We start from the raw sequence: 25,582 nt of genomic DNA, 5'->3' as shown, positions 1-25,582 counted from the left end.
GTGATGGTGAACCTATGGCATGCGTGGTTTTCGGGTCTGTCCCAGGAGACGCGTGCGCGGAGGATGGGGTGCAGCCCCTCCCCGCGCCCCGTTTTTTTGTTCCAGGAGTCTTCAGGGTCAAGGTCCCTTCCAACTCTATTATTCTGTTATATTTTGTATTCATCTTAATTACAGTGATTCTATCCAATAATTGCTGTACTAAGAATGTGTATTGACCAAAGTCAAGAGAATTTCATGGTTGACTGCAAATGTGAACTTGGATCTCGGTAATCTTCAAAGTGTCAAGTAAATCATAATTTTTCTAAGGTTACTTTAGCATTGTGGCATATTTGCTTTTTACCTTTAATGTATATGATTTTCTTTTTCTTTTTTTACATCTTCTGCAACCATTTGATAAACAATAATACTTACACTTCTCTTTGAATCTTACAGGCAAAGAGGATGCCAATAAGAACACTCTGGACAATTGAGAATAACAAGCATCATTAAAAAAGAAAACAAATCCAGCCAGAAATCAAAATATTTCTTATTTCCTTCAGAAAACCACAAAATTCTCCTCCCCAGCAGGTGATCAAGAAGAGATTTCAAACTGGAAAAAGAAGACTATGCGGAACACAAGGATACATTACAGGTAGTCCTCAACTTACAACAGTTCATTTAGTAACAGTTTGGAATTACAACGCCAGCTGAAAAAACTGACATGACCATTTTTCTTACTTATGACTATTGCAGCAGCCCCATAGTCACGTGATTTATATTTGAATGCTTGGCAGCTAACTCCCATTTATGATGGCTGCTGTGTTCTAGGGTCACGTGATCCTCTTTTGCAGCTCTACAGATGTGCCTATTATGGAAAAAGTGCATATATCAAATTACACTGAGTATGCACCAAATGATCCACACTGGAGAAAAGCAATACTAATGTGGCCAAAGCTTCAGTCAAAACGGCTCCCTTGTGGTTCATGGAAGAAGCCCAACAAGTGCTCCCAATGTACTGAGCTTGGCAACTTGTTGATGCATTAGAGAACTCTCACCAGGGAGAAACCCTTTGAATGCTCTGATTCTGGGAAAAGTTTCATTCTGAATTCCTGTCTGGTGATACACTAGAAAATGCAAACAAAAAGGAAATCATATGAATGCTCTGATTGCGGGAAATGTTTCACTGCAAATTCCCTCCTTCTGATGCACCAGAGAACACATACAGGAGAGAAACCCTTCGAATGTCCTGATTGTGGAAAAAGTTTCAGTAAGAAGTTCACCCTGGTGCTTCACCAGAGGACTCACACAGGAGAGAAACCCTTTGAATGTGCTCTTTGTGGGAAAAGTTTCAATCACAGTTCCCACCTGGTGGTACACCAGAGGATTCACACAGGAGAGAAACCCTTTGAATGTGCTCTCTGTGGTAAATGTTTCAGCCACAACTCTAGCTTAGTGATTCACCAGAGGACTCACACAGGAGAGAAACCATTTCAATGTACTCTTTGTGCAAAACGTTTCAATCAGAATTCTGATCTGGTGAACCACCAGAGGACTCACACAGGCGAGAAACCCTTTGAATGTGCTCTTTGTGGAAAAAGTTTCACTGACAATTCCAACATGGTGGCACACCATAGGACTCACACAGGGGAGAAACCATTTCAATGTATTCTTTGCGGGAAAAGTTTCAGTCAAAGTTCTCAAATGGTGATACACTGTAGGACTCACACAGGAGAGAAACCGTATGAGTGTCCGATATGTGGAAAAAGTTTCATTGACAGTTCCAAGCTTGTGAAACACCAGAGGACTCATACAGGAGAGAAACCATATGAGTGTCCTGTTTGTGGCAAAAATTTCTGTCAGAAGTCCCAAATGGTGATACATCAGAGGACTCACACAGGAGAGAAACCCTTTCAATGTGCTGATTGTGGGAAAAGGTTCAGTCACAAAAGCCTCCTGGTGACACATCAGATGACTCACACAGGAGAGAAACCGTATGAGTGTCCTATTTGTGGCAAAAAATTCTGCCAGAAGTACCAAATGGTGATACATCAGAGGACTCACACGGGCGAGAAACTCTTTGAATGTCCTGATTGTGGGAAAAATTTCAGTCACAAAAGCCGCCTGGTGACACACCAGAGGACTCACACAGGAGAGAAACCGTATGAGTGTCCTGTTTGTGGCAAAAATTTCCGTCAGAAGTCCCACATAGTGATACATCAGAGGACTCACACAGGCGAGAAACCCTTTGAATGTCCTGATTGTGGGAAACGGTTCAGTCAGAAAAGCCGCCTGGTGGTCCACCAGAGGACTCACACAGGAGAGAAACCGTATGAGTGTCCTCTTTGCGGCAAAAATTTCTGTCAGAAATCCCAAATGGTGATACACCAGAGGATTCACAGAGGAAAGAAACACTTTCAATGCCCTGAATGAGAGAAACGTTTCCATTTCAATTCAAACTTGGTGAAACACCAGAGGATTCACATGGGAGAGATCACTCAAATGTCTAGTCTGTGGACAGTACTTTAGGCCTAGATAACTCCATAATGCATACAAGAAAATTCACATGAGGCAAACGTTGATGAGTTTGGAGAAGGCTTGAATTTCATTTCTGAACTCCCTTTGAAAGTGTAGATGAGAAGTAGACTCTGAATGCTGGCCTGATCCTTTTTCATCAACACATCTCAGGTTTAGATCTGTAGTTGGAGACCCAAAAAAATGTGGAATCTGTTATTTGATAAATGTGAATTACCTGTTTCTGGATATCATAGATTATACTGATTATGGAATTCCACTATGTGGAGTTTCTGTCTTCTACCTTGTTCTCCAGATTGAGTGCCATAATTCCCCAGCCACCATACAACTTGTCCTTGAGATACAAGTATAATGGGCCCTGCCAGTTTTGGTTGCATGTTGTAACGAGTTAAGTGAGATTCCATTGCTGAATTACCGCCACCCCCTTCTCTCCCTGATGAATCCGTCAAATTAATGTGCAGTGCAGGCCCCGGCTTGCCTTCCAAAGGCTTCCCCTATCCCAACCTTTGGGTCCTCCCAGGCCTTTCCCTTCCTCCCAGATCCCCATAGGCCATTCCTCCCCCCACAGGGTACCCACTGCTATTTGATCCCTGCAAATCCTTAGGCATGACTGTCAATATAGTGACTGTTTCTTGGTCACTGGGAGTGGGACAAACTCTTCTGTTTTGCTACCTTAACACTGTAGACTGTTAAGGAATTGTGGGTGCACTGAAAATGGTAGGTGACTCTGCGAGCCAAAAGGGCAGGCTAATTTTTGTCTTTAAATCTTACAGGCAAAGAGGATGCCAATAAGAGCACTCTGGACAACAGAATAACAAGCAACGTTAAAAAAGAAAACAAATCCAGCCAGAAATCAAAATATTTTCCATATCCTTCAGAAAACCACAAAACTCTCCTCCTTCCCCAGCAGGTGATCAAGTAGAGATTTCAAACTGGAAAAAGTAGAGTATGCGGAACACAAGGATACATTACAGGTAGTCCTCAACTTACCACAGTTCATTTAGTAACTGTTCGGAGTTACAACGCCAACTGAAAAAACTGACTTATGACCATATATCATGACTATTGCAGCAGCCCCATAGTCATGTGATTTATATTTGAATGCTTGGCAGCTAACTCCCATTTATGATGGCTGCTGTGTTCTAGTGTCACGTGATCCCCTTTTGCAGATCTACAGACGTGTTTATTGTGGGAAACGTGCAGATTTCAAATCGCAACTGAGTATGCCCAAAATGATTCACATTGGAGAAAAGCAATACTAATGTGGCCAGAGGTTTATTCAAAACAGCTCCCCTGTGGTTCATGGAAGGACCCACACAGGAGAGAAGCCCAACAAGTGCTCCCAATGTACTGAACTTGGCAACTTGGTGATCCATTAGAGAACTCTCACCAGGGAATGCTCTGATTGTGAAAAAAGTTTCGGTCTGAATTCTGGCCTGGTGATACATTAGAAGATGCACACAGGAAAGAAATCATATGAGTGTCCTGATTGCGGGAAATGTTTCACTGCAAATTCCCTCCTTCTGATGCACCAGAGAACACATACAGGAGAGAAACCCTATGAATGTCCTGATTGTGGAAAAAGTTTCAGTCGGAATGATAGCCTGGTGAATCATCAGAGGACTCACACAGGAGAGAAACCCTTTAAATGTCCTGATTGTGGGAAAAGTTTCAGTCACAATTCCAGCCTGGTGCTTCACCAGAGGACTCACACAGGAGAGAAACCCTTTGAATGTCCTGATTGTGGGAAAAGTTTCAATCACAATTCTCATCTAGTGGTACACCAGAGGATTCACACAGGAGAGAAACCCTTTAAATGTCCTGATTGTGGGAAAAGTTTCAGACACAACTCCAGCTTAGTGATTCACCAGAAGATTCACAGAGGAGAGAAACTCTTTGAATGTCCTGATTGTGGGAAAAGTTTCGTCACAAAATATGAGGTCACCAGTCATCAGATGACTCACACAGGAGAGACACCCTTTAAATGTCCTGATTGTGGGAAATGTTTCAGTCAAAATTCCCACCTGGTGAAACATCAGAGAACTCACACAGGAGAGAAACCCTTTGAATGTCCTGATTGTGGGAAACGTTTCACACGCAACTTCAGCCTAGTGATTCACCAGAGGACTCACACAGGAGAGAAACTCTTTGAATGTCCTGATTGTGGGAAAAGCTTCATTACAAAATCCGAGGTCATCAATCATCAGAAGACACACACAGAAAAACCATTTGAATGTCCTGTTTGTGGGAAAAGGTTCAACTACAGAAGCGGCCTGATGAGTCACCAGAGGATACACACAGGAGAGAAACCATATGAGTGCCCTGTCTGTGGCAAAAATTTCTGTCAGAAGTCCCAAATGGTGATACACCAGAGATCTCATACAGGAGAGAAATGCTTTGAATGTGTTCTTTGTGGGAAAAAATTCGCTAAGAATTCCAGCCTCGTGAAGCATCAGAGGGCTCACACAGGAGAGCCCTTTGAATGTCCTGATTGTGGGAAAACTTTCATTACAAAATCTGAGGTCATCAGTCACCAGAGGACTCACGTAGGAGAGAAATCATATGAGTGTCTGGTTTGTGGGGAAAGTTTCATTGACAATTCCAACCTGGTGAAGCACCAGAGGACTCACGCAGGGGAGAAATTGCATCAGTGTCCATATTGTGGAGAATGTTTCACTAGAAAATTCCACCTCGTGAGTCACCAGAAGACACACACAGAAGATAAATCCTTTGAATGCCCTTTCTGTAGGAAAAGATTCAGTCACCAAAGCCACCTGATGATACACCAGAGAACTCATACAGAAGAGAAACCTTATGAGTGTCCTGTTTGTGGAAAAAAGTTCCGTCAAAAGTCCCAAATGGTGATACACCAGAGGACTCACACAGGCGAGAAACCCTTTGAATGTCCTGATTGTGGGAAAAATTTCAGTCACAAAAGCCTCCTGGTGACACACCAGAGGACTCACACAGGAGAGAAACCGTATGAGTGTCCTGTTTGTGGCAAAAAATTCTGCCAGAAGTATCAAATGGTGATACATCAGAGGACTCACACAGGCGAGAAACCCTTTGAATGTCCTGATTGTGGGAAAAATTTCAATCACAAAAGCCTCCTGGTGAAACACCAGAGGACTCACACAGGAGAGAAACCGTATGAGTGTCCTGTTTGTGGCAAAAATTCTGCCAGAAGTATCAAATGGTGATACATCAGAGGACTCACACAGGCGAGAAACCCTTTGAATGTCCTGATTGTGGGAAAAATTTCAATCACAAAAGCCTCCTGGTGAAACACCAGAGGACTCACACAGGAGAGAAACCGTATGAGTGTCCTGTTTGTGGCAAAAATTTCCGTCAGAAGTCCCACATGGTAATACATCAGAGGACTCACACAGGCGAGAAACCTTTTGAATGTCCTGATTGTGGGAAACGGTTCAGTCAGAAAAGCCGCCTGGTGTTTCACCAGAGGACTCACACAGGAGAGAAACCGTATGAGTGTCCTGTTTGTGGCAAAAAATTCCGTCAGAAGTCCCACATAGTGATACATCAGAGGACTCACACAGGCGAGAAACCCTTTGAATGTCCTGATTGTGGGAAAAGTTTCCGTTTCAATTTTAACCTGGTGAAACACCAGAGGACTCACATGGGAGAGACCTCTGAAATGTCCAGTTTGTGGACAGTACTTTAGGCCTAAATAAATCCTTATTGCATATAATAAAATTCATATGAAGCAAAAGTTGATGAGTTTGGTGAAGGTTTGAATTTTATTTCTGAACTCCCGTTGAGAGTGTAGATGAGAAATAGACTCTGAATACTGGCCTGATCTATTTTAGTCAACACACTGCAGGTTTAGACCTGTAGTTGGAAAGAAAAAATGTGGAATCTGTTATTTGCTAAAGATGAACTACCTGTTTCTAGATATCATATATTACATTGATTGTGGAATTCCAGCATGTGGTGTTTCCTGTCAAGGTTCCAAGTAACATACCCATATCAAACAACACTCCAAGATGGGTAGATTCCTTAAAGGATAGTTTTATTGGATATGTCATATTGGCACAAGCTGGTGAGAACCGACTCTAAAGGTTCCGGTGGTTTTCACCTAATTAAAAGTCAACTTTTGCCATTTTCCACAATCAGTCACATGATCCAATCTGCATATAGTCCAGTTGCTAGATGACCTCAGTCTCCTGAGCACCTATGGGAATGTCCTTGGTTCCCAAGGGAAAGCATTTTGTTTTGGCTACGGCACCCCAGTTATCTCTATTCCCTCCTCCCTACAATTCAAGTAGTCCTCGAGATACAACTGTAATGGGCCCTGCCAATTTCGGTTGGATGTGGTATCAGTGGATAAGTGAACTACCCCCACCCTCTTCTCTCCCTGATAAAAGCCGTGAAATGAATGTGCAAGTTGTTAAGCTCAATAGTGGCTACTTCAGAAGACACCAGAAGATATACCCAGAAGAGAAACACTTTGGATGTCCTGATTGTGGGAAACGTTTCCGTTTCAATTCAAACCTGGTGAAACACCAGAGGACTGACATGGGAGAGACCTTTCAAATGTCCAGTCTGTTGACATTACTTCAGGTGTAAATCATTCCACAGGAGGCAAAAGTTGATGAGGTTTCGACCTGTAGTTGGGAGAGAAAAAAGTGGAAACTGTTGCTTGATAAAGGTTGTTCAGAAATTGTGGGATTCCTCAGAAAGGCTTTTGGGTGGTGGGTGTTTTATATTGATTGTGGAATTCCACCATGTGGAGCTTCCGTCTTCTACCCTGCTGTCCTCCAGATTATGAGTGCCATAATTCCCCAGCCATGGTACAAGTAATCCTTGAGATACAAGTGTAATGTGGCCTGCCAATGTTGTAATGGTGGCTAAGTGTGATTACCTTGCTGAATTACCGCCATTCCCTTCTCTCCCTGATGAAGCCATCAAACGAATGTGCAAGTTGTTAAGAGCAACAGTGGCTACTTCAGAGTTTGGGGAAGGCCTAGGGCAGACCCAGGCTTGCCTTTCAAAGGCTTCCCCTATGCCAACCTTTGGTTCCTCCTGAGCCTTTCCCTCCCTAACAGGTCCCCATAGTTCTTTCCTTCTACCATAGGGTCTCCACGTGGTCCCCACAGGCCTTTCCCTCCCTCACGGGGTCCCCACTTTACTGGAACCCTGCAATACTTAGGCCTGACTCCCTCCCTACCAGGTGTCACAGCCTCTTCCTCCTCCATACCGTTTTAAGATCTCTGAAGGGTAGGACATGCATCTCTGGGCTGCCTTATGGAAAGAGCCGTTATTTTAACTGTGCCTAAGATTCATCCCTGGCCCATGCAGAGGACTTGTGGAAGCAGCTGCCATTTTGCCATGGCTGCCTCTTGTGTCAAATATGGTGGTTGCTTCTGGGTCACTGGGGGTGGGAAAAACTGCTCTGTTTTGCTACCTTAAAACTGTAGGAGTTGTGGGTGCACTGAAAATGGTGGCTGTCTCCGGGAAATTTCCGAAAGGGCAGACGGCAGGCCGTGTATTTCTGGGCGCATGAGAACTGGACAAGCACCCCTTCTGCCAGGGTTTTGCTGCAGCTGCCAAAAAAGCCAATGCAATCTTGGATTGCATCAACAGAGAAATAGTGTGAAGGCAACAAGAAGTGTTTTACACAGTGCTGGTGAAACCACACTTAGAATACTGTGTCCCGTTCTGGTCACCATGATACAAAAAAGTTGTTGAGACCTTGGAATGTATGCAGAGAAGAGCAACAAGGATGATTAAGGGTCATTAGGAGGGACATGATAGCTGTCTTCCACTACTTGAGCATCTGTCACAAAGAAGAACGGGTTGACTCATTCTCTAGGGCACCGGATGGCAGGAAAACAAATAATGGATAGAAGCTTGTTAAAATGAGGTCCAACCTAGAAGTAAAGAGAAATTTTCAGTCAGTCAGAGAAATGAATCAATGCAATAGTTTGCCTCCAGGTTTTGTGGGTGCTTCATCACTTGAGGTTTTCAAGAATAGGCTGGACAAACATTTGAGTGGGGTGTCTTGAGCAGTAGGTTGGACTAGAAGCCCTTTAGGGTCCCTTCCAAGCCTATAATGCTAGGTTTCCATGACTTTAGAGGTGGGTTAGAAAATAGATAGAGCAGCCCATGAACTTGCTTCTCGTAAAGTGGCTTTTTAATGAAATATATGTTATTCAGAAAATTAATTTAAATTACAAACTCCAAAAAAAAAAAGAAAAAAAAGAAATACATTTTAAAAAACAAAATAAGGATAGACACAACATTTAAATAGGAAAAATGTACTTCAAGATGACAAAAACAGATTTAGATATATTTAGATATAACAGATTTAGATATATTACCCAACCCCTAGTTGAGTATTCATAAATATATTGGAGCAATATTAGTTTCCTCCCCTTGCGAAGCAGGCCCAAAATTTAAAAAGTAGTTAACAGGTGAACCAACAGCAAAATTAAAACATCAAAGCATTAACAATCTAGTTTTGTATTTTACTTGTATAAAGTCTGTAATGGCTTTTTATTTACCATAAGTCACCTTAATGTCTCTGATCTGTCCAGGATGAAATATCTTTGTTTGAGTCTTAAGAAAAAAACTTTTTCTTTTTTTTTAAATTTTTTAATTACTTTTTTCCAACAAACAAAAAAGAAAATACATTATTACACCCTTGTGCTATACATAAAAAAAAAGGAAGATTTGGGTCTTCGGATATGTCCTCATGATTGCCAAAATCCACGTTCTCGAGGTACAGGTACCGAAGCATCCAATTTTCCAAGCGCATAGTCCACGAATGGTTTCCAAGTCTTCCAGAAAATATCTTCTTTATACACACCACTTCTAATTTTAATATCACATGTCATTTTATCATTTATGGCTAATTTCCACATTTCAGAATTCCACTCTTTTATTCTAAAAATCACATCTAATTTCCAATATCTAGCTATTATAATTCTACCTATTATAATCATAATTCTAATCAATTCTTTTTCATATTTTGTTAATTCTATTTCCTTAATTACCAACAATAATATAGTTTCCACTCTCAATATTATTACTTTCCCCATCATTTCAAATATCATTTTCTCCAATTGTTGCCAAAACTTTTTAACCTTGTCACATTTATACCACATATGTTCATAAGTCCCCAATTCCATCTCACATCTCCAACATTTTTTACTAATTTTTTTATCCATTTGTGACAATCTTACTGGAGTCAAATACCATTTCCAAACAACTTTATAATTATGCTCTTTAATCCTTATAGATAAAGTTCTCATAATTCTACTATTCCAATTCACATTCCAATCTGACTCTGGTATTTCAATATTAAGATCTTTTTCCCAATTTGTCCTCATCACTCTTTGTAATTTTTCATCAGAATTTATAATCTTATAAACCCTACTAACGAGTCCCTTTAGCCCAATTTCATCTTTCATAATCCGAGATACTAAATATTCAAATTCAGTTTCACATCTATTTATCAATAATTTTCCTTAATTTTTTGTCCATTTTCTATCTGTATTTTTCAAACCAACTTAACCCTAATTTTTCAATAATTTCTTTATTCCTCCTTTCATTTTCCATAACTTTTATCCAATCTCTAATAATTTCTATATTTTCCTCTTTAATCACTTCATTACGTTTTATATTATTTTAATCGGCCAATTTTCCATTGTCTCCCCAAAAGATTATATCCGAATTAAAATTTTAACAAATTTATTCCACATTTTTACTTAATCCCTTTAACCAATAACTTCTAATTACACATTTTGAGTTTGCTTTATCTAAAACCACCTTGATCCAAATTTCTATATCCCTTAACTCTAAGTCTCTCAATAGTTATCTTCACCTTTAAATATTTTTACCACTATCCGGATACCATACGCACAATAATAATTAAATAATTTGGGGATTCCTAATCCACCTTCCTTTTGATTTTGATACCACATTTTCTTCACTAATCTAGGTCTTTTGCCACCATTACAAAATTTGTCCAATTTTTTCTGATATCCTTCAATATCTTTCTCTGTCAAATTTAGCGGTAGCATCTCGAATAAAAAGTTGAACTTGGGCAGCAACATCATCTTACACATTGCAATTCTACCAAACCAAGACAACTTTAACATTTTATATTTGTCTATCTTCTTCTCAATTTCATTAATCACCACATCATAATTAAGTTTTTTCAATTCTTTAACCTTGAGTGAAAGCACTATACCCAAATATTTCAATGTATTTTTAATCCTTATCCCAAATTGCTCTTGCATATTCTCACACTCATTACCATTACTATCCATCAATAATTCTGACTTTGACCAATTTACTTTCAGACCTGTCATTTCCTCAAATTCTTTCAAATGCTTATATATCTTTTTCAGGTCTTTCTCTACATTTTTCAAAATAATTAAAGTATCATCCACATACAAATTTATCTTATACCGCTTATATCCTTCTAATTCTTCATCTTTTTCTATCATTTTTGTCAAAATTTCCATAGCTAATAAAAATAATGTTGGGGACAAGGGACATCCTTGTCTCGTACCTGCTTCTAATTTTATCTCTTCAGTTAATATTCCATTCACCTTCACTCTTGCACTGCTTTTTTGGTACAATTTTGAAATAACATGTATAAACTTATTACCAAAGCCTAAAGCCTCCACAATTACTTTAATAGTTTCCCATTGTACAGAATCAAAAGCTTTAAAAATATCCAATGATACTATACCAATTTTATCACCATTATATTCAGCTACATCTATAATATTTAATACTCTTCTAACAATATCACTCATGTATCTACCCTTCACAAAACCTACTTGGTTGTAACTTATATATCTATCTATAAATCTATTTAATCTATTACTTATAATAGCAGTAAATATCTTTGCATCCTGATTAATTAAAGAAATGGGCCGATAGGACTCAATCCTTTCTAAATCTTTATCTGGCTTAGGAATTAGGGATATCACCGTTCTATTCCATGACGAAGGTACTTCTCCACCATGTAATATTCCATTGAATAATTTTTGCAATCTTGGTATTATTAATTCTTTAAATTCTTTATAAAACTCAGCAGGTAATCCATCCTCACCTGGAGCTTTCCCTAATTTTATTTTTTGTATAATTCCATTAATCTCATCTTGTGTTATATCTTCTTCCATCAATTCCTTATATGTTTGATCAATTTTCACCACATATTGTTCTAAATAGCTTTGCAATTTTCCCCGATTAACTGGTTTCTTTGAATATAAATTCTGAAAAAAATTTCTAACCACTTCACATTTCTCTAATTTTTTATAACATCTTATACCTCTGTCATCTATCAAAGCTCCAATTTCTCTCTTCTCTCTTTTGCCTTCCGCCCAACTCCATCAAGGAGGTTCCTGGTCCTGGACCCCTCACCAGTTGGTTCTCCTGAGATCTGCTGTGACCATCTAGCCAAAGCTTCGGGCTGGGTGAACCCACTGGCTGTTGACTGAACTGCGACCAGGCCTTCCAGGTGACTGCTGCCTCTCCCCCCACCGGCAACTCCCAACACTGCCAGGACCCAACGTCACAAAAACTGGCCTTGCCAAACTGCTCCCACAGTAGCTCCATTATTTGACTGCCAGGTGTGGTGGAATAACTCCATTCCCCATCATCATCACCCTCAGACCAACGCCTCTCCTGCCACGTCAAATAGCTGCCAGACAGATTCCGTGTTTGTAGCAGGGTCCTGAACCAGTGGACACCAATGAACTCCACCACCATTCCCCAGTGGGTTCCATCTCTTGCCCTGCGTCCTGGACCAATGCCACCTGGGCTGGCTGTACATGTCCAGGAACCTCACGCTCCTTAGGGCGTACATCCAACTGGACAGCCCCATTGTCCTGCGCTGGAAGGACTGCCACTGGGGTCAGGTCCTCTGCCACGCTGGCAGCAGCCTCCATCGCTGTTCCCTCAGCAATTCCCACAATGCTCCCCTACCTTCCTATGCCTTGCAGGAAACTGGTAGACAAACAGCTGGAGACGGGGGTGGGGTGGGGCAAGGATCGAGCGCTGACTTACTGTTACATTCCGAGCCTCCATCACCAGAAAACAGCTAGTGACATAGTACTTGGCATGAGATACGTTTAATATAGGCTTGAAAACTCAGCACAAAATAACTGTGATCGAAGTCATTGCTAGCCGCTGCTGCTTCACACCTGGGTTTAACACCCCTGTATAATCCTCCGCTCCTCAGCAGCTTCTGGATGCTGAAAATGGCGGAGAAGCTTCGGACTGGTTGTGTCTTCTCCCCGCCAGCATACCTACTTTTTGGTCGCTTTTCAGCTGATCGATGCGTGCTCTGGGGCTCCAGCTGATCGGTGAGGCCTTCAGCTTTCCAGCTGATCAGCACTTTCCTCTGCAGCTGTCAGCTGCTTGGTGCATTACTCGGCCTCCGCTTAAGCTCCATTCAATCCAGGTGCTAACCCTCCCCACCGGCAGAGCTTCTCCTTTCCTTTCCCCCTCCAGGACCACCCCAGATGGCAACCCTGAGACAGCCTACCAGACGCACACTGTGTCAGAGTGCGCAAAAGTGTGATTTTTTTGAAACAACCCAGGAGCAAAATACAGTAAACAGATGTTTGTCTTTCAAACTGGTTTATCTACAGGGAATACATACATACAAGTACTAGGCAAAATCAGGCACTCAATCATTAACTATAGCACAGAAGCACACATGGAGAGAGAGAACACTCTCACAGGGCCTCTCTTACATTTACAGCCTCTTAAAGTGATAACCCTGCTGACTCATTCTCCTTGCATTTTCATTTCAGTATTACAGCAGCTGGTCAGCTATTAAATCAACATTACCCTGACATGCCGTTTTGGAGTTTGGGGCCCCTGGGTCCCTTCCCAGCTCTCCTTTTGCTTTAGTCCTCTGGATTTTAAGAAGCCGCCTCCTCCAGTTTAAATAAGGGTTCTATTTTGATAGCCAAGGTAATCTTAGCACCAAGGGTCTTTCTATACCCAGCATCCAGCATGATGAAACTGGATCATTATGTGCACCCCATCTGCATTTTTATCAGCTCGGTGACAAACGTTACCGGCATCCCCCCTGCTACATATCTGTCCAGCTGGCAAAAGGCCACCGGCACCTCATCAATTGCATTTTGAAAAGGATGTTTGGGACATTGAATATCTCATCTAGTATATCCAGTTTGTTCCTACATGACTTAGATGAAGAGATTGAAAGGGAACTCATCAAATTTTCAGATGACACCCAGTTGGGGGGAATAGCCAGCATTTTAGAAGATAAGCCCAAGATCCCGAAGGATCCTCTTGACACATGGGCCCTGTCCAGCAAAATGCAATTCAGAGGTGGGAAAAATAAGGTCTTACATTCAGGCAGTTGTGAAATCCAATTTTTTTTATTACCGGTTCTGTGGGCATGGCTTGGTGGGCATGGCGGGAAGGATACTGCAAAATCTCCATTCCCACCCCATTCCTGGGGGAAGGATGTTGCAAAATCTCCATTCCCACCCCACTCGGGGGCCAGCCAGAGGTGGTATTTGCCGGTTCTCCGAACTGCTCAAAATTTCCACTACAGGTTCTCCAGAACCTGTCAGAACCTGCTGGATTTCACCCTTGCACTTAGGCAAGAAAAGCTAAATGCACATCTATAAAAGAGGTTGTACCTGGCTAAAGAGCAGTAACTAGGAGACCTAGAAACACTTACATATGAGCTAGCAGTGTGATGTAAGTGGCAAAAAAGTCAATGCAGTCCTCGTCTGCAGCACCAGAGGGCTAGTGTCAAGATCACATGAAGTGTTAGTACTGTATCATACTACAGTACTAACACTTAGTATATAATACAGTATACTTACTGTATCGGTAAGACTGCACCTTGAACATTGCATCCAGTTTTGGTCACCAGGATACAAAAAAGGTGTTCAGACTGTAGAAAGAATGCAGAGAAGAAGAACAAAGACATTTAGGAGAGTGAATGGTAAAACATACAATGAACGATTGTAGGAATTGGATAACAGAGAGAAGGACTAGGGTGATATGATAGACGTCTTTCAGTATTTGAAGGATTAGCATGTAGCTAATCTTCCCAAGCTAAGTACATATTTCACTGTATCACTTGGCTCAGCTGCAAAGGTCGGTTGCTAGGAGTCTGAAAGTGATTGATAGCACGTAATCAGTGAGAAGATCTGGCCGATGGCATCGGTAGAGAAGGGACAAGCCGGCCTCTCCGGTTGATCCTAAAGGAGTTAAAACCATCGAGTACTGTATTGCTAGAAGGGACGAAAGGAGAGAAGCACAGAGGAACTTCCTCTTCCGGAACAGGAGAGGAGAGTGGCGTGCAGAGCGGCTCTCTCGCCTCTTCCAAGGATCGAAGCATCAGCTGGAAGGTGAGTTGAGGGCAGGTCGGAGGAGAATCCGGGAGCAATTCGGGCTCTTTGGTTCCCTCCACGGCGTGGAAGCAGAGAAGCAACTAGAATGAGGAAGAACAGTTGGAAGGGATCTTTGAGGTCATCCAGTCCAGCCCCCTGGTCCAGCAGGAGACCTTATACATTTCAGGCACGTGGCTGTCCAGTCTCTTCCTGAAAGCCTCCAGTGATGGAGCAGCCACAACTTCTGCAGGCAAACTGGTCACAGTCAGGAAACGTCTCCTTGTTTCTGGGTTGCTTCTCTCCTTGATTCGTTTCCATCCATTGTTTCCTGTTCTGCCTTCAGATGCTCTGGAGAAGAAGTTGAGACCCTCTTCTTTGTGGCAGCCCCTCCAATATTGGAAGTCGGCTATCATTTCACCCCCTCTCCTTCTCTTCTGTAGACTAGCCATACCCAACTCCTGCAACCATCTCTGTATGTTTTAGCCTCAAGCCCCCAAATATGTTGGTTGAAGTACAGTATGTTGGTTGAGGTACAAGCGGCAGCAAGGACACACCTTCCTGGGCTAGCAAACAAATTGTGGGTGACTAGGTGTTTTATACTCTTTTTACTTTTGAAATCCTTTGTGTAGTTTGCACTAATGGTTCTGGCCTTGTGCAGTTCCTATGTTAATGATTTCATTCCTGTTTTTTTTCCCTATGTTGTGTTTTCTCTGCCTGGAGTACTGGCAAGGAAGTGCTTGCTAGTATTAATTTTATTTATCAAAAGTGTGTTTCCCTAAAACTGATATTGTTTTTATCCTCTGTCTTTAGCGCCTTTCCGTTTGCTTCCTTTTTGTTATTGTAGTCCATCTCCTCCTGCAGTTGCATTACCTTTTCTTCCCTTCCCATTATATTGGAATTTTAATTACTCTGATCCTGTTCTTCTTCTTGGGGTTTTCCACTACATTGGAATTTTAATCACTCTGGTTTTGTTCTTCTTTTGGTCTATCAGCTTCTATGGGGACTCTTAATGATTTTCTAGTCTAATGTGTTTTTGGTGCTGACTTCTTGGTTGTCTACACACCCTGTGAGATTAAAGCATTGCTCAGAAGCAGTAACTGCAGCAATGTGTAGTGTGTACATGGTGGGGTCTTTTGTGTCTGAAGAGTAACCCCAGTTGAAGATGCCATCATAAGAATCAGGGAGGTGAATTTGGGTTAGAAATGTTAAATTCACGCAGGCACAGAATTTGAGGGAAAATTTTTATAAAATGTTTTATAGATGGCATTTAGATCCTAAAAAATTATCGTGTATGTATGCAGATATGCAAGCAAAATGTTGGAGATGTAATTGTGATGACGCTACATATTTTCACATTTGGTGGACTTGTAAGGATATAAAGGCCTTTTGGATAAAAATTTGGTGGATCTTACAAAATGTTTTGAAAAAGAAGATAAAGTTCCTGCCGCAATTTTTTTTGTTGGGAATTATTACGGATTGTACAGTAATTGAGACTAAATTGATTTTAAATCTAATAACAGCAGCAAGATTACTAATAGGACAATACTGGAAGAAAAAAGAAGTACCTACAACAGAAGAATGGATATTGAAGGTTGCCAATTTGGCTGAGATGGCGAAGATATCAGCCTTTTTGAAAGACAATACGCAAGAAAGATACTTAAAGGAATGGAAAAAATGGATTGACTATATTCAACGTAGATATCAGACTAAGAGTTATCAGACTGTTTTGAATGATTATGATGTATTATTTTGATTGTTTTGGGGAAGTTAGGAATTGATGATTGTAGGGGTATAATTAAGTTGGGATGAAAATTTTTTAGCATATGTTTGTTTTATTTTTAACTATACCTTGTGTTCGTTCCGGGAAGTCGGGGGGGGGGGGAAAGGGGGGGGGAATTTTGTAAAACTTTTTGAATAAAAAAAAAAAGAATCAGGGAGGTGAAAGTCTTTAAGTGTAGTGTGGTTGAAGACAAAGGGCCCCGGGCTGTTTCTTCCCTCAGCTGTAGCTTCCTTTCCTCTGAACCCACCAGTGGCTGTCCCTGCCCCTCGCCCTCCCTTCCCAATCACTCCTTGTCTGGCAAGGGAAGGGGAGGGGGAGATGGAGATTCGCTCCATTTTCCAGAGCAGAAGTGAATCTTGATCTCTTGCTTGAGTTCCTCTCAGCCCCAAGACACTGGCTGGCCCATGAGATGACAGAGAGAAAGAGAATGAGAGAGAGAAAATGAAAGAAAGAATGAAAGAGTGGGAGAGAGAATGGGGGAGAGAGATGAGACAGAGAAAGAGAGAGGGAGGGAGAGAGAGAGAGAGAGACAGAAAGAGGGGGAGAGCGAAAGAGGGAGAGTGAGAGAATGAAAGAGAGAGAAAGAGACAGAGAATGAAAGAGAGACAGAATGAAAGAGAATGAGAGAAAGAGACAGAATGAGAGAATGAGAGAGAATCAGAATGAGAGAGAAAGAGACAGGATGAAAGAGAATCAGAGAATCAGATAGAGAGAGACAGAATGAGAGAATCAGAGAAAGAAAGAGAGAATCAGAACGAGAGAGAGACAGAATGAAAGAGAGAATCAGAAAGAGAGAATGAGAGAATCGGAATGAGACAGAAAGAGAGAATGAGTGAGAGAGAGAAAGCAACAGAGAGAGAATAAGAGAGAGAGACAGAATGAAAGAGAGAAAGAGACAGAGAATGAGAGAGACAAAGAATGAGAGAGAATGAGAGAGAGAAAGAGAATGAAACAGAGAGAGAAAGAAAGAGACAGAGGGAATCAGATAATGAGAGAAAATAAGTGGAAAAAAGAGGGGGGGGAGAAAGAGAGAGTGAAGAGAGGTGGGGGGAGTGCTTGAAGGACCCCATCCCGCACTGGGAGTCCAGGTGCTTCAGCAAGTGGTGCACTGGATTCGTATTAGTGATCTGCGGGATTTAAAATTATGAACTTGGCGGTCCCTGAGGTCCAAAAGGTTGGGGACCCCTGGGCTAGAAGTCCTTCAAGCTCACTTCCAACTCTATTATCTATATATATAAAAGCAAAATACACTCACACATCATCACAAAATCTCTAGAACCATAAAGCCTACAAACTTGAAATTTGCCATGTATTTTCCTCTTGGCTTCTAGGTGCTCACTAAGAAAGGATTTTTCAAAATGACCATCAGAGCATTAGTATTTTCTATATTATTATTAACACGCTCTGATGCTGAGGAGTTCTACTCCCCCTCCCCACCTGAAAATAAATCTGTTCCAAATGCAAAACACAAGCAGAGGAGAGGAGTTTCAGTTTCAGTTTTACTTTCACAGCAGCAAGCAGGGGATAGTATAGGGGAGGCTTCTATTGGACAAGGCCTGATGGAGAGAATAGAATAGAATAGAATAGAATTTTTATTGGCCAAGTGTGATTGGACACACAAGGAATCTGTCTTGGTGCAAATGCTCTCAGTGTACATAAAAGAAAAGATACCATCATCAAGGTACAACATTTACAACAGAAATGATGGTCATAGGGTACAATTTAACACTTAATGATACAACACTTAATGTTAAGCTGAGGGTACAAATAAGCAATCGGGAACAATCAATATCAATATAAATCATAAGGATTACCAGCAACAAAGTTACAGTCATGCAGTCATAAGTGGAAAGAGATTGATGATGGGAACGATGAGAAGATTAATAGTAGTGCAGATTTAGTAAATAGTTTGACAGTGTTGAGGGAATTATTTGTTTAGCAGAGTGATAGCCTTCGGGAAAAACCTGTTCTCGTGTCTAGTTGTTCTGGTGTGCAGTGCTCTATAGTGTCGTTTTGAGGGTAGGAGTTGAAACAGTTTATGTCCAGGATGTGAGGGATCTGTAAATATTTTCATGGCCTTCTTCTTGAATTCGTGCAGTATACAGGTCCTCAATGGAAGGCAGGTTGGTAGCAATTAGATAGCATAGGGAAGGCTTCTGTGGGGCAAGCCTGAAGGAGAGAAGGGGGATAGGAAAGGATAGGCTTCTGTAGGTCAAGCCTGAGGGAGAGAAGGGGATAGGATAGGGGAAGCTTCTGTGGGGCAAGCCTGAGGGAGAAAAGAGGATAGGCTAGGGGAAGCTTCTGTGGGGCAAGGCTGAAGGAGAGGGGGATAGGATAGGAGAGGTTTCTGTGGGGCAAGCTTGAGGCAGAGAAGGGGAGAGGAGAAGCCGATCATAACTACTCATTAGTTTTCAAGTTGTGTTGATTAATCATGCCGGATCACATATTTTCATAGCGAAGCACAAGTATTCAGCTAGTTCTGTTATATGTTGTATTTATCTTAATTACAGTGATTCTATCCAATAATTGCTGTACTAAGAATCAACAAGAGCGTTTCATGGTTGAATGCAAATGTGAACTTGGATCTTGGTAATCTTCAATGTGTGAAATATATTATAATTAATCTAAGGTTATTTTAGCATTGTGGCATATTTGCTTTCCACCGCTATTGTATCATATATTTTTTCTTTTTCCACATCTTCTGCAATCATTTTATAAAGAATAAAACTTACCCATTTTTTTCAATCCCACAGGCAAAGAGGATGCCTATAAGAGCACTCTGGACAACTGAGAATAACAAGCAACGCTAAAAAGGAAAGCCAATCAAGCCACAAATAAAAATATTTTCCGTTTTCTTCAGAAAACCCAAAATTCTTCTCCTTCCCCACCAGGTGATCAAAAAAAAGATTTTGAACTTGAAAAAGTAGAGTATGCAGAACTCAAGGATACAAGTAGTCCTCAACTTACAACAGTTCATTTAGTGACCGAAGTTAGAATGCCCCTGAAAAAACTGACTTATGATATTTTTCATACATGACTATTGCAGCAGCCCCATGGTCACATGATTTATATTTGGATGCTTTGCAACTAACTCACATTTAGGACAGTTGCCGGGTTCTAGGGTCACCTTCTGCAGCTGCACAGACGTGCCTATTGTGGGAAACATGCAGATTTCAAATCACAACTGAGTATGAAGAAACGATCCACATTGGAGAAAACCAATGTTAATGTGGCCAAAGGTTTAATCAGAACAGCTCCCTTGTGGTTCATGGAAGGACTCACATAGGAAAGAAGATCTACAAGTACTCCCAATGTAGTGAGCTTGGCAACCTGGTGATACATTAGAGAACTCACATCAGGGAGAAACCCCTTGAATGCTCTTAATTGTGGGAAATGTTTTGGTCAGAACTCTGGCTTGGTGATACACTAGAGCATGTACACAAAAAAGAAATCATATGATTGTCCCGATTGTGGGAAATGTTTCAGTGGGAATTCCAGCCTGGTGAAACACCAGAGGATTCACACAGGAGAAAAACCTTTTGAATGTCCTGACTGTGGGAAAAGTTTCAGTTATAGCACCTGCCTAGTGAATCACCAGAGGACTCACACAGGAGAGAAACAATTTGAATGTTCTGATTGTGGGAAAAGTTTCATTAAAAAATACAAGTTCATCAGTCACCAGAGGACACACACAGGGGAGAAACCGTTCGAATGTCCTGATTGTGGGAAAAGTTTCAGACAGAACTCTAGCCTAGTAATTCACCGGAGGACTCACACAGGAGAGAAACCATATGAGTGTCCGGATTGTGGGAAAAGTTTCATTGACAATTCCAACCTGGTGAAACACCAGAGGACTCACACAGGAGAGAAACCATTTCAATGTGCTCTTTGTGGGAAAAGTTTCAATACAAAATACAACTTCATCTGTCACCAGAGGACACACACAGGAGAAAAGCCATTTCAGTGTGCTCTTTGTGGGAAAAGTTTCAGTCACAATTCCCAACTGGTGATACACCAGAGGACTCACACAGGAGAGAAACCATATAAGTGTCCGGTTTGTGGGAAAAGTTTTATTGACAATTCCAGCCTGGTGAAACACCAGAGGACTCACACAGGAGAGAAACCATTTCAATGTGCTCTTTGTGGGAAAAGTTTCAGGCACAATTCCAGCCTGATGATACATCGGGGGACTCACACAGGAGAGAAACCGTATGAGTGTCTGGTTTGTGGGAAAAGTTTCATTTGCAATACCATCCTAGTGAAACACCAGAGGACTCACACAGGAAAGAAATCATATCAGTGTCCATATTGTGGAGAATGTTTCATGAGAAAATTCCACCTCATGAGTCACCAGAGGACACACACAGGAGATAAACCGTTTGAATGCACTTTCTGTGAGAAAAGATTCAGTCACAAAAGTCGCCTGGTGAAACACCGAAGAACTCATACAGGAGAGAAACCGTATGAATGTCCAGTTTGTGGGAAAAGTTTCAGTGACAATTCCAACCTGGTGAAACACCAGAGGACTCACACAGGAGAGAAATCATATCAGTGTCCATATTGTGGGGAATGTTTCATGAAAAAATTCCACCTCGTGAGTCACCAGAGGACACACACAGGAGACAAACCGTTTGAATGCCCCTTCTGTGGGAAAAGGTTCAGTCACAAAAGCCGCCTGATGATACACCAGAGAACTCATACAGGAGAGAAACCGTATGAGTGTCCTGTTTGTGGCAAAAATTTCCGTCAGAAGTCCCAAATGGTGATACACCAGAGGATTCACACAGGAGACAAACCCTTTGAATGCGCTTTCTGTGAGAAAAGGTTCAGTCACAAAAGCCGCCTGATGGTACACCAGAGAACTCACACAGGACATAAACCGTATGAGTGTCATGTTTGTGACAAAAGTTTCACTAAGAATTCCAGCCTAGTGAAACATCAGGGGACTCACACAGGTGTCGTGTCCCACCCCCATTCCGACGAACAAGTCAAGGAAGTCTGTAACAGACTTGGCAACAAAGCCTCTGCAGCTTGCCAAGTGCCTTCGAGGTTTATCAGGGCAGGCAGGAATCCAAGTTGTGACTTCAGTGATAGGGTCCGATATCAGCAAACTAGATAAGACTTTGCTTGATTCAAGGTTGGAATGCCAAAAGCAGGTCCTTTATATAGGCTGTAGGGTGTGGCTCCATGACTCAGCGTTTATCCAGGCCCGCCCCACCCTTCCTTCTGCTAGCGTCGCCTCTCAGATCTCCAGAAGCAAGGGTCCACCCACTCTAAATTGTCCTCCGTTGGATCTGCTGTCAGCGTCTGGGAAAGGGAGGGGTCAGAGGGATTAGGCCCGGGTAATTCCACTACCTGGCTGGCTTCCTGCTCTGAAGGCTGAGCCAAAGGAATACACACTGTATGAGTGAGGTTTTTTGGGCTTCTCCTTTCACTCCTTGAATCCTCTCCGGGCATGGGTCCAGGGCCAGGGGCTGGAATCATGACAGGCCATTCATCTTCATTATCAGACTCGGAGTCTGATAAAAGGCCCGGTTGGAGACGGGAGGGGCCCGGCTGAGGAGAGGAGGGAGAACGAGTCACAACAACAGGGGAGAAACCATATCAGTGTCCTGTTTGTTGACAAATTTGGAGAAGGTTTGAATTTCATTTCTGAACTCCAGCTGAGATTGCAGATGAGAAATAGACTCTGAATCTGAATCTCTGAGTCTGATCATTTTGCTGAATTACCCCCACCCCTTCTCTTCCTGATGAAGCCATCAAATGAATGTGCAAGTTTTTAAGCTTCACAGTGACTACTTCAGAGTTTGGAGTTTGTCCTCATGGGGCCCATGACAACGTAGAATCAAAATGTGTTCTTCTTGCTCTCGCCTCCCAGATGGCTTTTCTGACAGAGCTGCCTGTGTTCGATGCCCCGCTTCCTCACCAGGCTGCTGGCGAAGATTCTCCTCAGAGAAAAAGAAGAGAGCATCGCCTGAGGAGAATCACAGCCACCCCGGGTTGTGCACTGCTACCTCATGGAAGGCTCCAGGGAGGCAGCAGTGGTGAGGGAGAAGAGGTAGCCCTGGCAGCCGCACTGGGCGAGGAGGGGTGTGTGCCAAGGCTGTTGCCATCGACTCTTCTTCACCACTTCCCTCCCCCACCCTGATTGCCTGTCTCTTTAGATCATGCCTCTTCATCACCATGCATGCTCCGCCCCCTGTGCCACCCTGAAATGAGCCCATCGTTGGTAGAGAGCATGCTTGGAAGGCTCCTCTTCAGAGCCGCCAGGCCCGAGCAGGACAAACTAATTGAGAAAGGATGGGGGAGGGGAATAAGGTAAGGTAAGGTAAGGTAAGGAGGAGGAACAGAGGCATCTTGGCTCACTCTTGCCTCCCAGATGGCTATTCCGGCAGAGCTGCCTGTGTTGGGATGCCCCGCATCCCTTTGTCCGGTTGGGCTTTATGGACACACTGTTCCTGGGCTTATCAGCCTCTGGACAGATGTCAGATTCCCACCCTCCAACACCAATTCAGGGGTTCCTTCCCTTCCCTCACCCAGAAGAGAGAGAGAGAGAGAGGGAGGGAAAGACAGGGCATCCCAACACAGGAGCTCTGCCGGAAAAGCCATCCGGGAGGCGAGAGCGAGCCAAGATGCCCCCGTTCCTCCTCTTTACCTTATCCTTCTCCCCCATCTTTTCCCAATTGGTTTGTCATGCTCAGGCCCTTGAGAGGAGCCTGCCACGTGCTCTTTCTACCGAGGACGGCTCACTTCAAGGCAGCGTGGCGCAGGGGGGCGGGAGAGCATGCATGGTGACAAAGAGATGTGATTTAAAGAGAAAGGTGGCGGCAACAGTCCCAGCACACACCCCTCCTCGCCCGGCATGGCTGCCAGGGCTTCTCCTTCATTATGGATTCCAGGAGGAGGAGGGGACCTCATCTCCCCCATTGGGAAGCGGGCTAAATTTCACTGTCCTGCTGCGCAAGGCAGCAACAGCAAATGTACTGCAATGAAGGTGAAAGGCTGTTTCACGTGGCAATTTTAGTCCCACAAACGATGACGAGAAATGCAATGGAGCTGGGCTCCAAATAAAACAGTGGCTAGAAGAGATGTTAAACCAGACGATAGACATGACGCCAGAACTGTTTCTTCTGAGCATAGTAAGGGATAATTACAAAAAAGAAGAAATATATCTTATAGTACACATTCACGGCAGCGAGGTTGATATTCGCACAAAAGGCAGAAATAATCAACAAAATATTGACCTGTGCAGAAATGGACAGGTTAACAATGAAGCTCAAAGATAAAGATGAATCGGAATTCTATGTAACCTGGAATACATTTTATAAATGACTAGAGAAAAGGAGAAATGTAGGGATAGAGAATTAGAAACAAAGTGAAGAAAAGGGGAGAAAAAAATAATAATATAAGAAATATTAGATAAGAGTAAACAGGATTTGAATAGATATGAAGGGAATATGTATGTAACGAGTGTGATTGAATGTACAAAAAGTATATACGGAATATGCATGACATTATATTGTAATCTACACGAAAGAAAAAGTGTTAGAAAAATATGTACTGGACAAGTCGCACCATGTCTAATGTTTTTAAATTGTATATTTAATAAAATGTTAGAAGAAGCGTTTTACAGTGCTGGTGATAGTGTAGCTGGTGTAGAATCAGCACACTCAGAATACTGTGTTGAGTGCTGCTCACCATGATGTTGAGACCCTGGAAAATATGCAGAGAATAGCAACAAAGATTATAAAGGAGGGACATTATAGCTGTCTTCCAGTTCTTGAGGGTCTGTCACAAAGAAGAGCGCATTGACTTATTCTCTAGGGCACCAGAGCAGCAGGACAAGAAATAATGGGTGGAAGCTTGTTAAAATGAAGCCTAACCTAAAGGATAATTTGTTTTGTCAGTGAGAGTAATGAATCAATGCAATAAAACCTCCAGGTTTTGTGGGTGTTCTGGAGGTTTTCAAGAGTAGGCTGGACCAGGGGTCTCCAACCTTGGCAACTTTAAGACTTGAGGACTTCAACTCCCAGAATTCCTCAGCCAGCTTTGCTCTGGTGTATCAGGAGGTGGGAATTCTGACTGAAACATTTCCCACAATCAGGACATTCAAAGAATTTCTCTTTGTGAGTCCTCTGGTGACTCATGAGGTGGGGATTTCTAATGAAACTTTTCCCAAAAACTGGACACTCACACACTTTCTCCGTGGTGTGAGTCTTGTGATGTACCATAAAATTGCCGTACTTAGTAAAGCACTTACCACAGCGAGTACATTTGTAGGGCATCTGTCCAGGAATGAAATTCACTTACCTTCCCTACCAGCTCGCAAATGTGTGCACGCGCATGCGCAGAGGCTGAAAATTGTCGCAAAGAGACATGACATCCGTGTGGGTGAGCGGGGGCTTCAGGCAGTTGGCCCTACCGACTCTCACGAGCCGGATAGAGCTGGCTGTATTTCATCCCAGCATCTGTTCCGTGTGTATCTTTCCATGAATCAGAAGAGAGCTGTTTAGAGTAAACCTTTTGTCACATTTGTATTATTTCTATGGCTTTTTGACAGTGTAGATCCTCTTGTGCATAATCAGTTGTGATGTACTATCCGTGCTTTTCCTACAATAGGCACATCTATGGAGCTTATCCACCACTGATATTGAGGAGGTCAAAAATATGGACAATCCCTTGTTTAGTTTGATTCAAACCATTTTTTTCCTCAGGTAGAGAGGCCTGTGTTACTGTCGGCTCTACATGGCTGTCTTAATTTATCTTTTTCTACTCACTGACTTCCAGAAATATCCCTTTTTTTTCTGAATGAAAAATAAGGTCCCTTAATCTTTCATGTAATGTATCCTTGAGTTTTGTATATCTTCTCCAGTTTGAAAAGTCTTCTTGATTTTCTCTGATTTCTCTCTCACCTGCTGAGGAAGAATTTTGT

The 25,582-nt window shown here is 42.3% G+C and overlaps 2 pseudogenes; both read left to right on the top strand.

The window, feature by feature from the left end:
• LOC131193137 (zinc finger protein 850-like) overlaps positions 1–3,277 on the top strand; it is a 54,475-nt pseudogene extending 51,198 nt beyond the window's left edge.
• Positions 3,278–3,433: 156 nt separating this feature from the next.
• On the top strand, positions 3,434–24,866 carry LOC131189599 (zinc finger protein 850-like; annotated as a pseudogene).
• Positions 24,867–25,582: the final 716 nt, after the last annotated feature.

This window comes from Ahaetulla prasina, chromosome 2 (genome assembly GCF_028640845.1).
Source record: "Ahaetulla prasina isolate Xishuangbanna chromosome 2, ASM2864084v1, whole genome shotgun sequence".
In the NCBI taxonomy this organism is placed as follows: Eukaryota; Metazoa; Chordata; class Lepidosauria; order Squamata; family Colubridae; genus Ahaetulla; species Ahaetulla prasina.
This window is presented reverse-complemented; position numbering and strand designations above follow the sequence as displayed.